The 9,974-nt window shown below is 39.6% G+C and overlaps 1 protein-coding gene across 1 annotated transcript in view; it reads right to left on the bottom strand.

The window, feature by feature from the left end:
* The window catches only part of EHF (ETS homologous factor), a 50,085-nt gene that overhangs the window by 30,771 nt on the left and 9,340 nt on the right, over window positions 1-9,974 (bottom strand). Inside the window, exon 2 of the mRNA XM_072421557.1 lies at window positions 6,283-6,403. The gene's annotated coding sequence lies outside the window, so the exon portion shown is untranslated. The remainder of the gene's footprint in view (window positions 1-6,282; window positions 6,404-9,974) is intronic.

Here is a 9,974-nt window from a genome sequence, read left to right as displayed (position 1 = left end):
TATAAATATATATATATATATATATATATATATATATATATATATATATATATTAGTTTAGTCTAGTACATAGGGTAATCTAGTGCTCATAATGAATGCTGGTATGAAAACTATAATTATATTTCACTTGCTGTATAGATGAATTACTATGTGTTATCGAGTTACAATGTGAAGCACAATCCCCATAAACTCCACAAAAATGTTCCTTTACCTTTCCTGATTAAGCCAAATTCTGTCTCTCGTATTCCTCTTCCCAGACACTGCAGCTCACAGTGGGAGGGTTTAAGCAGCAGAGGCACAGCTGTCAATCTATAAAACAGTGGGCAGAACTGGGCGTGGCCAAGTGCATATTAAGCAATAGGCTCGTGAATCTACCGATAACCACACCCCCTGCAACAATTCTTCCTACAGCCTACATGAGAGTGACAACTCTGCTCCAAATTCAGGACCAGGCAGCATCATTGCCACCCTATCACAGAGTGCTTTAAGAGATGAATTTCATTGTCAGGATCAACAGGTATTTTTAAGATTGTGCAGGGGAGTCCAGAAAACTATAAGTGGACATGTACTTATCTTTAGGTTCTACAGCACATATGTTTTGAATGAGAAGCCAAAGCTCTATATAAATTAGTAAAAACGTGTTTCCTTCCTACAACAGATCAAATTTCCCCTGTGATGTTTATTTAGTACAGGTTGGAACATTACCCTGTAGTGCAGAGTTACACGTAAGTCTACTATAAAGGTGACAAGAACATCAAGGAACAATATACGGATAATCATTTTATTGCCTCCCTTTTATGGTCATATTATAAACTATTCAAAATATATTTGCATACCGTATATAGGTTATTATAAAGGACGTACAGAAGTTATACAACTTTCTGAATGAAAATAAAACTACAGATTGCAGTGACTATGCAAGCATTTCTCAACCTTTGTAACATGGCGGAACCCTTGTATTAACTTTCAGGTCTTGGGAAACCAGTGCCAATATTTTTGATATGCCCGGTTCATTGTACAATAGCCTGGTTGGCAATAAGATAAATGCCTCTTACATTGCTGGCCAGTAGAAATATTGGCACCCTTAAAGATAGACAAATAGATCATTGGGGTCAGGGGTAACTGACCAAAGAGGCACAAATTGCTCATTACTCAAGGAACCCCGGGGCTTCCATGGAACCCTGGTTAAGAAACACTGGGCTAGGCTGCTCTCCTCGAGGCTTTGCATACATATTACCACAAAAGTTGAAGTATGTTGGTAAAACACATTCCATGTGTATTTTGGGGTACAGTCTACTCATTTCTAACTGACCTCAAACATATGTCAATGCTTTGAACAACCCACATGACCCTTCACTGCAGCATTACACAGTTGGGAACACACTGGGCAATCCCTTAATTTACAGTTCTGCAGACACAAAGCTCTTAAGCTACCCATAATATTTCTGGAGTTTCACTTGCAAAAAAATCCACCTGAAGCTGCAAGAAATTCCAAAAGGAACCACACACCAAGTACCTATAAAGTTTTTTTTTCCGTGACCTTAAAGTCAATCCTATTTGTTCAGCATGCATACTGATCTGTATAAGTTTTCAATGGATAATGCTTTGATCAGCAAATGTATTAAGGCAAAACTAACTAAAATAAAGAAACATTGGAGTCCTTGAGTTCTATTTGGTGGTGTTTGGATAGTTCTGAAGGGAGTAGCTTCCAGCTGGGATCTGAGCTATCGGACCTTGGATCAGATCTTGGAATTAAAGCTCTTCGAGTTCAAATTCTGAATTTGGGTATCCCACAGGCAAAAGTGCCCAACACTGGTCTCTGGCTTTTACATACATGCAGCCTAGCTGGGTAGGCTGAGCCGTACTAGTCATTGCCAACGACAGGTTTAGCATATGGCTCGGTCAGTTCAGGAGGTGGACATTGACAGCTGTCAATGTTCACCGGTATCAGCATATAAAACCTTTATAACCTGGGATCAACACAATTACCACTATCTAAAAACAAGAGCATCCAACACACATCCACCTTTCATTGTAGTATCACATTGGAAGGTATAGCATATGGCTAAGCCAATCTATCCGACGGGCATTGACAGCACACGTTGATGTCCACTGACTGGGTTGGCTTTGCCAATAAATAAATAACAGATTTCAAATCTAAGCCATCAAAAAATATATATGAATTCTAGATCTAATCAGATTCAGTTCTTTTTTTTTTTGTATGAATCTCCTCACTTTAATTATGTTAATCTAAAGGCAATGAAAACACAAGTAAATGATTGAGCAGAAAATATAAACTCTCATAGATTTCAGACCAGGCAATAACATTTCCAACTGTATAATAGAGTGGGCTAAATATAAAAAAATGCAGTGTAAATATGGAAGAAAGTAATCTGAATATAGCAGATTCCTGTCTAAATATAGATTCTCAGATCATTCTCAGACCAAAAACAATCTTTGAATGGAGTCTGGATCCTTTATAACTGTAATAAAAGTTGTAGAAATCTTTGACATCGGACGTGCTTAAATTTCTGTGATAAAATAAAAAAAGCTTGGGTGAAAGGCTAACAAGAAATTGTAAAATGTATTTTACTCAAGGTTGCATAGGTAATAAAGTATTATTTATTCCGCAGTACATTCTGGATTTCATGCATTATGAGGTGCAGCCGAGCATGAGAGTGAGTGGAAATCATTGGCACAGGAACTGTACACAGATAATTTCCTCTTAAAGCGGCTCTAAACTCAGAAAACAAAAAGTCACCAGGAGGTAGTAGTAATTGACAAAACAGATATGCAATGTCTCATTTGTCAAAAATAAATTCCTGGCTCCTGGTGGTTTTTTTATTTAGGCTCTGCACTGTATGGAACATATACCATGTAGTGTAGAGATAGGCTTTGCCAGGGACAATGTAAGTCCTGTACATGCACATCATCAGTGGTCAGTGGTCACCATCTTCACGGAAGTCTTCCGTGGACCAGTACCTATTGAGGATGCAGTAAAGATAGGTCTTGGACCTGTCATCTCTGCAGGGAAGCTGCACATGGGCAAGTATTTGCCATAATCAGAAAGCATGCTGTGCATATTTGCTAATTATGGCAGAAGCTCCCCAACCACTAATTTTAGTTCTGCTGTTAAGGAGAACATATGTTTTATATGTTATTTATTCTATCAGTCTTGTCCACATGGTTTTGTAGCAGTTGAGATGGACACCTGCACCTTCGTATTAATCAATATTTTAACACTGGTGAGCCAAGAATGTTATATAATATAGTAACCTATAGTTCCAGAAACTATGTGAACAGTGAAACATATTTAATATCATTAATTCTCCTGAAATTGGACGGGGAATTTCGTTGTGGGTTATGTTTTTGTTCTCATGAATGACAACATAATACTAGAAAGTTTCCTGCCCAGTGTTAAACTTCCTGTCTGTTTGTGGCTGAAACTGGAGCATTACAAAACTTGTCTGTTCTCAAATTCCCTATTTTTATTTATTAGGCTGTCGAGTGCCCTGTCAACCGTGTTCTTTCCAGATTTCACCGTACATGACCCACTTCTGCTTTGTCTAACAATCTAACGTCAGTCAGATGTCTCCAGCTTTCCATTCCAAGGATGCATCGTCATGTGTCTGCAATATCATGGGCTAGAGACAAGTCTATGATCTGCAACAAGACTGACCACAGAGTACAATCATAATGCAATTTAAGAAAAACCAATATATGAAAAGCCAAATACTGCTTTTGGGGGCCTTGTGACACAGAAGTTGCAAAGGAGTCATTAAAATAGATGTAAAGTTGAGGTTTCTTGTTCCGTGAGTTGCCCTTATGGAGAGACGTTACCTTACAACGATTGTGTAAAGTAGTGGCAGGTGTATAAAGGCAATCTTGCAAAAGAAGACATCATATACTTACATTTCTGGTGGCCAGTTTCTTCTAACGTCTCTCCTTCATTTCTGGCTTTAAGTATTCCTCAGTAGTGTCCTGGTTGAATGGTGGCTGCTTTCACAGTCACTTGCCGTGGTTCCTCCTGGGGACTGTTATGTCAAAACAGTACATATGAGCGGTAAGAGGAACCACAATGAGTGATGGGTGGTGGTCTGGGAAGTCAGGTCATCTGACTGGGGCCCAACAAGGGAATACTTTGCACCAGATAGACAGAAGTGAAGGAAGCCCTTTCGACGAAACGGAAAGACAAGTATGTAAAGTCTTCTACTGTATCTCTATACAGATACAATTTACTTAAATAAATAAAACATCACCAATGCAATGTGTAGTACTTCATCAGGATATCTGTGTAACACTAAAACTGTAAAAGTAATACTGATAAAACATACTAAAAAACAGCCATGTTCCATGGAATCCTAGGGTTCCTCTAGAACAGTGTTTCCCAACCTCTTTAACATGGGGGAGCCCTTAAAATAACTTTCAGGTCCCAGGGAACCCCAGCTATAATTGCTATATCCACAGGTCACAGCACATTGGCATGGTGGTCAACAGGAAGAATGTCACTGTTACAGAAAGCCAAAAACATAATTGATGTCAATTAAATTGGCCCAAGAATCATACTTTTCTCATTGTTTAAGGAACCTCTGGCAATCTCTTGAGGAATCCTAGGACTTCAAAGATTCATGGTTGAGAAACACTGCTCTAAAGGTTGCTGGGATTCTATAGCTGTTTCTGGTTGACCGTTCATCAGATGATGACTACCTAGTTTTGGGATCCAACGCCACTTGGCAGAGCCAATAGCATGGCACCAACGTTCTTCTTAGCTTTCTGTAAAGGTGAAATTCTGAACCACCACTTGGTTCACTCAATGTCCACCAGTATGCTAGCCATTCTTCTCCTTGACCCCCAATTATTACTTTTTACAGGGGTTCTCTAAGATTTCCAAATTATTTCAAGCGTGCTTCTAGGGTAAAAAAAATACTAAAACATACAGTACATACAATACAAACATAAAATGATATATATTAGGAAAAATATTATGATAAAGGTATTAGAAAAAAATCATTAAATTATAATAATGCTAGGCAAATCCAGAAAAAATATTCACATTAAAAACCAGCTAAATTATTTGGCACATGGTTTTTAAATGTATAAATATAGGGAAGATAATTAGAAAACATGCATTTTATATCTTGCATGTATTGCTGGTTGTTACTTATTAGATACATACTTATGTATTAGAGGATAGCAGTATCTGCTGAAGTATTATTTAAACAGTGATTAATGTTCTATAAACAGCGATTATCAAATTAGGGGTTACTTGTATAAATAAAAGTGCATAATGATATTTTAAAACATTGCTGGAATGAACATTAAATTACTGGATCTATATTACATAGGGATATATATAAAGACAGCCAATTTGTGGTAGACAGTTGTCTTTTTTTAGATACTTTGTTCTCCTTTTTTCATCCTTTGTCGCATCTCAGTTAACTGATTTTCAAATACCTTTTTATGGCCACTTCCTTTCTATATGTCCTCATGTTGGCTACGCATGGGTAGATAGCAGTCCATACCAGGAAATGCCTGAATAAAGACCTTCATGGCAGGATTTTCAGATTTTTTTTAAGGAAAGATGCAGATTTAAAAGGATTGAAAGCAGCTTTTGAAATTACATCAACAACATGTTTGTGTGGGTTTCTTCCAGGTACTCCACTTTCCACTTTTTAAAAACATGGCCTTAGGTTAATTAGCTTCCCCCCAAAATTGATCCCAGGCTGTATAAAACAGTGGTCGCTAACCAGTGGCCGGCGGATGCCAACTGAGAAAATTTTGGCGGTCCACGGTTCTGGCCGGTTCACCCCCCAGCAGGCTCAGGAGAAGGACCCCACTGAGGGGGTGCACCGGCCAGAGCCGCGGACCACGTCTCTAAGACCTACGATGGGAGAGTGTGTAAGTTCTGGCATCAGGACATCACTCTGGGGGAAGTGTCTTTCCCTTTGAGTGACACATGGAATCCCACGCATGTGCGGTCCGGAGTCCACGAAATTAGTTGTCTGTGACAACCAAAAGTTTGTCGACCACTGGTATAACAGATGTATCACTTGAGATTCTGAGCACCTTTGAGAGACTTTTATTGACATGACTATGGACTTTGTAAATCGCTGCGTAATATGTTGGAACTATATAAATACTGAATAATATTCTTTTAGATCTAATTACACCCTCTAATATACATCTGGTATGGAATAGCAGCTTTGGATCAAGTGACCCTTCAAAAGCACATGCCAAACCAAATTTATGATAAACCTTTTAATACATATAAGGAACACCTACCTGATAGTAGTTCAGTTGTTCATCCAAGTATTGGTGTATTGCACCATTCACCCCTCTTCCTTCTTTTTGCAATCTGGTGATCCTGGAACAATCTCCTTGCTGACTTTTACATACAGAGCACCTGACATAAAAAAAATACCAGAACTAAGAGGTTTATAATAGCCACTTATTGGAATCTAACCTTTATTTAAGCTTTGAGATGTGATAGATTATACAGGAAGCAATGAAGAAATGACACATTATAAGCTTTAAGAATTACATTCCAGCCACGTGCCACAGTTACCAATCTTGTATAAGACTGTGTGTGTTTACTCTTTAGGGAATTACTCAGAATACAAAATAGATCAAAATGGATAAAATATATTTCTCTATAGCCTATGATTTGCTAATTATTATTACTTTGTATAAGGAGTAGCAACATCATCACTGCGTTATGGACCAGACAGGGTTGTAGGAGGGAGGTCCACCCACCACAGGCCACTTGTAGAAAACTACAGAAGGGGTGGATAAAAGACCAGTCACCTGAAAGTAAAGGGAGCAGTGGTGACTGGTCTTTATTACTGAACTGCTGAAGCTACTGTTTTACACTGTATGACTGCAAGGATCTGCAATCATACCAATATTCAAAAAAAGAATGCACATACCCCTAGTATTTAGAAAATATAACTTATCCAGGAATTCTTCAAAGAAGCGTACAGCAGTCATTCCCACTTTACCTGCCCGCTGGGGCAGATCTATGAACAATGTTGGCGGACACGCGTTAGATTTCTGCATATTTGTTCATCTCGGATGGCAATCATCTTAACCAGGGTTCTCCAAGAAGTTGCTAGAGCTTCCAATGAGAAGTTTGTACCTTTCAGGTCAGTTTAATAGACACCAATGAATGTTTTTGGCTGTTTGTAAGAGTGACATTCTTCCCAATGGCTAGCAATGTAATAGAAGGGGTTCCCTATAGACCGTAAAGTTATTTTAAGAGTTCCCCCATGTTAAAAAGGTTTAGAAGCTGATTTTGTATGTGTATGTAGTGATGGAGAGGTCAACAGAGCTAAGAAGCATGGTGAAGGACCATTCCTTGACCATTGTTTCTCATCCAGGGTTCTGTGGAATTTCAGGGTTCCTCCAGAGGTTGCTATGGGTTCCATGAGCAATGAGCAATTTAGACCCCCATGGTCAATAACCATAGGCACCAATAATCTATTTGGCTATCTGTAAGGGTGACATTCTTCCCATTGACCAGAAATGTAATAGGCATACGTCTCACTGACCATCATGCTAATGTACTGTGAGCTGTGGATATAGGAATTTTAGCAGGAGTTCCCAGAGATCTGAAAGTTATTGTAAGGGTTCCTCCATTGTAAAAAAAAAGTTGAGAAAAGCTGCACTAGCTGGAATACCCCAGAACAACTATCAGTCAAGGAGATAGCTCACCACTATCTCCCAGAGCAGTGCTGTTGATTAGATCAGTGTGTTGGGGACTTCGGACCATTGGAGAAGGTTCAAGAAGAACGGTAAGAAGGCTCAAGAAGAAGAAGAAGAAGAAGAAGAGCTCAAGAAGTAATATTTGTTCTCTTTGCAGGAACTATTCATTTTTTATTATTCATTCTAGCAACTAAGTCACTATAATGTAATTTAATGAACCATATGGTATCTTTTTTTAAATATTTGCTTGGCATTCAGTCAAGTCTACAAGCACTATTATATCTCTGTATTTGGTAAACCAGTTTAGCCGAGACATTTCAGTTTACCGAAGCCAAAGCTGCAATCTTTACTCAACAAAACTCCACCTATCCAACGATGAACTACCGCAACTCTATTTAATGACTACACTTAATGTAAATTTCAAAACCTGCAGATTAATCAGTAACGCCACACAAACACTCATCCCTTTAAAAGGAACGCTCACACCTAAAGATGAGGTCACGCTTATTTAAATAACACACTTGTCTCGCCATTGTAAATATTCTGTTCAAGATACAGCAACTCTGTTAACTAAAATAAACCATAACACAGCTCATAAAGTCCCCGCCGCTGCTGTAAGCCTACACAACGTCTGTCGATTAGGCAATCTTGAAATAATTCTCACTGGTTCATTTAATGTCATATTTACATCAAACTACTTGTGGGTTTATATGAAGCAACAGGGAGGTCAGGTCATTGATTCTTACATGGTGACGGAAAAGGGAAACCATACAGACAGATGGTTAATGCAAACACAAGGCTTGCTACATGTATGTATGACCATCTAACCAACACTGAAACTTCAGTTTTTGGTAAATGTTTTGTGTAATAATACACTAGACCTAATCCATGTTCCAGTTACATTCAGCAGCAAATTTACAGCAAAAGTTACAGAGCAGCAATTGCAAACTCACTAGCTGGTCCATCCTTGAAACTGCCCCCAACCACTATTTACTTCATTCACTGAGAAGCCTTGTTGATTGGAGTGGCATGTAAGGGGCGTCAGAGAAGAGATGTGTAGGGGAAGAGGTCCATATTTCCAGTATGATGCCCCATGGTGAATCACAGAGCTGCAATTGTAAATTCACTACCTGGCCCATCCTTGAAACTGCCCCCAAAAACTATTTACCTAATTCACTGAGAAGCCTTGTTGATTGGAGTGGCATGTAAGAGGCATCAGAGGAGAGATGTGTAGGGGAAGGGGTGTACATTTTTAGTATGCTGCCCCATGGCGAATCACAGAGCCGCAATGGTCACTAGCTGGCCCACCCCTGGGACTGTCCCCCTAATAACTATCAGCCAATTAAAGTGGTCATTACTATTTTCTCTCTCTGAACAGCATTGTTGATTGGAGAGCTCTTCAGGGGGCATGGACCACAGAAGATGGGTAGGAGCAACAGTACGCATCTCCATCATACTACCGAATAGGGAGTCACAGAGTTGCAGTGGCAAAATCATTTGTTGGTCTGTCCCCTAACAACTAGATATGTTTAGGAGCAGCAGTCTACATCTCCAGCAAGTTGCCCAATGGGGAATCACAGACCCACAATGGAAAACTTATGAGTTATTATCTATCGAGACAGCTCCCCAATATGTATCTTGATACCTAGGAAGAGCTGATGACTGGAGCACTGTGTAGGGGGCATCAGTCCACTGGAGATGTGTGGGATTAGTGGTCAACATTCCCAAAGTGGGGAGTTGAGAAGTCACAGAGCCACAACAGCTAAATCCCTAGCTGATCTGCCCTTAAAACTTCATCTGAACAACTATCAGCCAAGGAGAGTGCTAGCCAATATTTCCCTTGCTCTCCGAACACTGTGTAGGGAGCACCAAACCACTGGAGATGTGTTGGAGCCGCAGTCCACATGTCCAACATGCTGCCTAATGGGAAATCACAGAACTGCAACGGCAATCTTTTAAGCTAGTGTGCCCCCTAAGATTTCCCCCTTAACTCTTTAACAGCTTTTAGTCTATGAGAGTGCTCACTAATTTTAGCTCCCTGAAAAGTGAGGCTTTTTGGAATAGTGTGCATGGGACTCTGGACCTAGAAATGAGTAGGAACAGCAGTCCACATCTCAATCATGCTGCCCAATGGGAAATCAAAGACCACAACTGCAAACTCACTTGCTGGTCCACCCCTGAGATTGCCCCCTGACAACCATTAGCAGTACTCAATAATATTTACCTACTACGGTACCTAATAATACTGGAGAATTGCATGAGTGGTGGCAGAC

This window comes from Pyxicephalus adspersus, chromosome 9, assembly GCF_032062135.1.
Source record: "Pyxicephalus adspersus chromosome 9, UCB_Pads_2.0, whole genome shotgun sequence".
Taxonomy (NCBI): domain Eukaryota; kingdom Metazoa; phylum Chordata; class Amphibia; order Anura; family Pyxicephalidae; genus Pyxicephalus; species Pyxicephalus adspersus.
The sequence above is the reverse complement of the archived record's forward strand: the minus strand, read 5'-3'. Positions and strand labels throughout refer to the sequence as shown.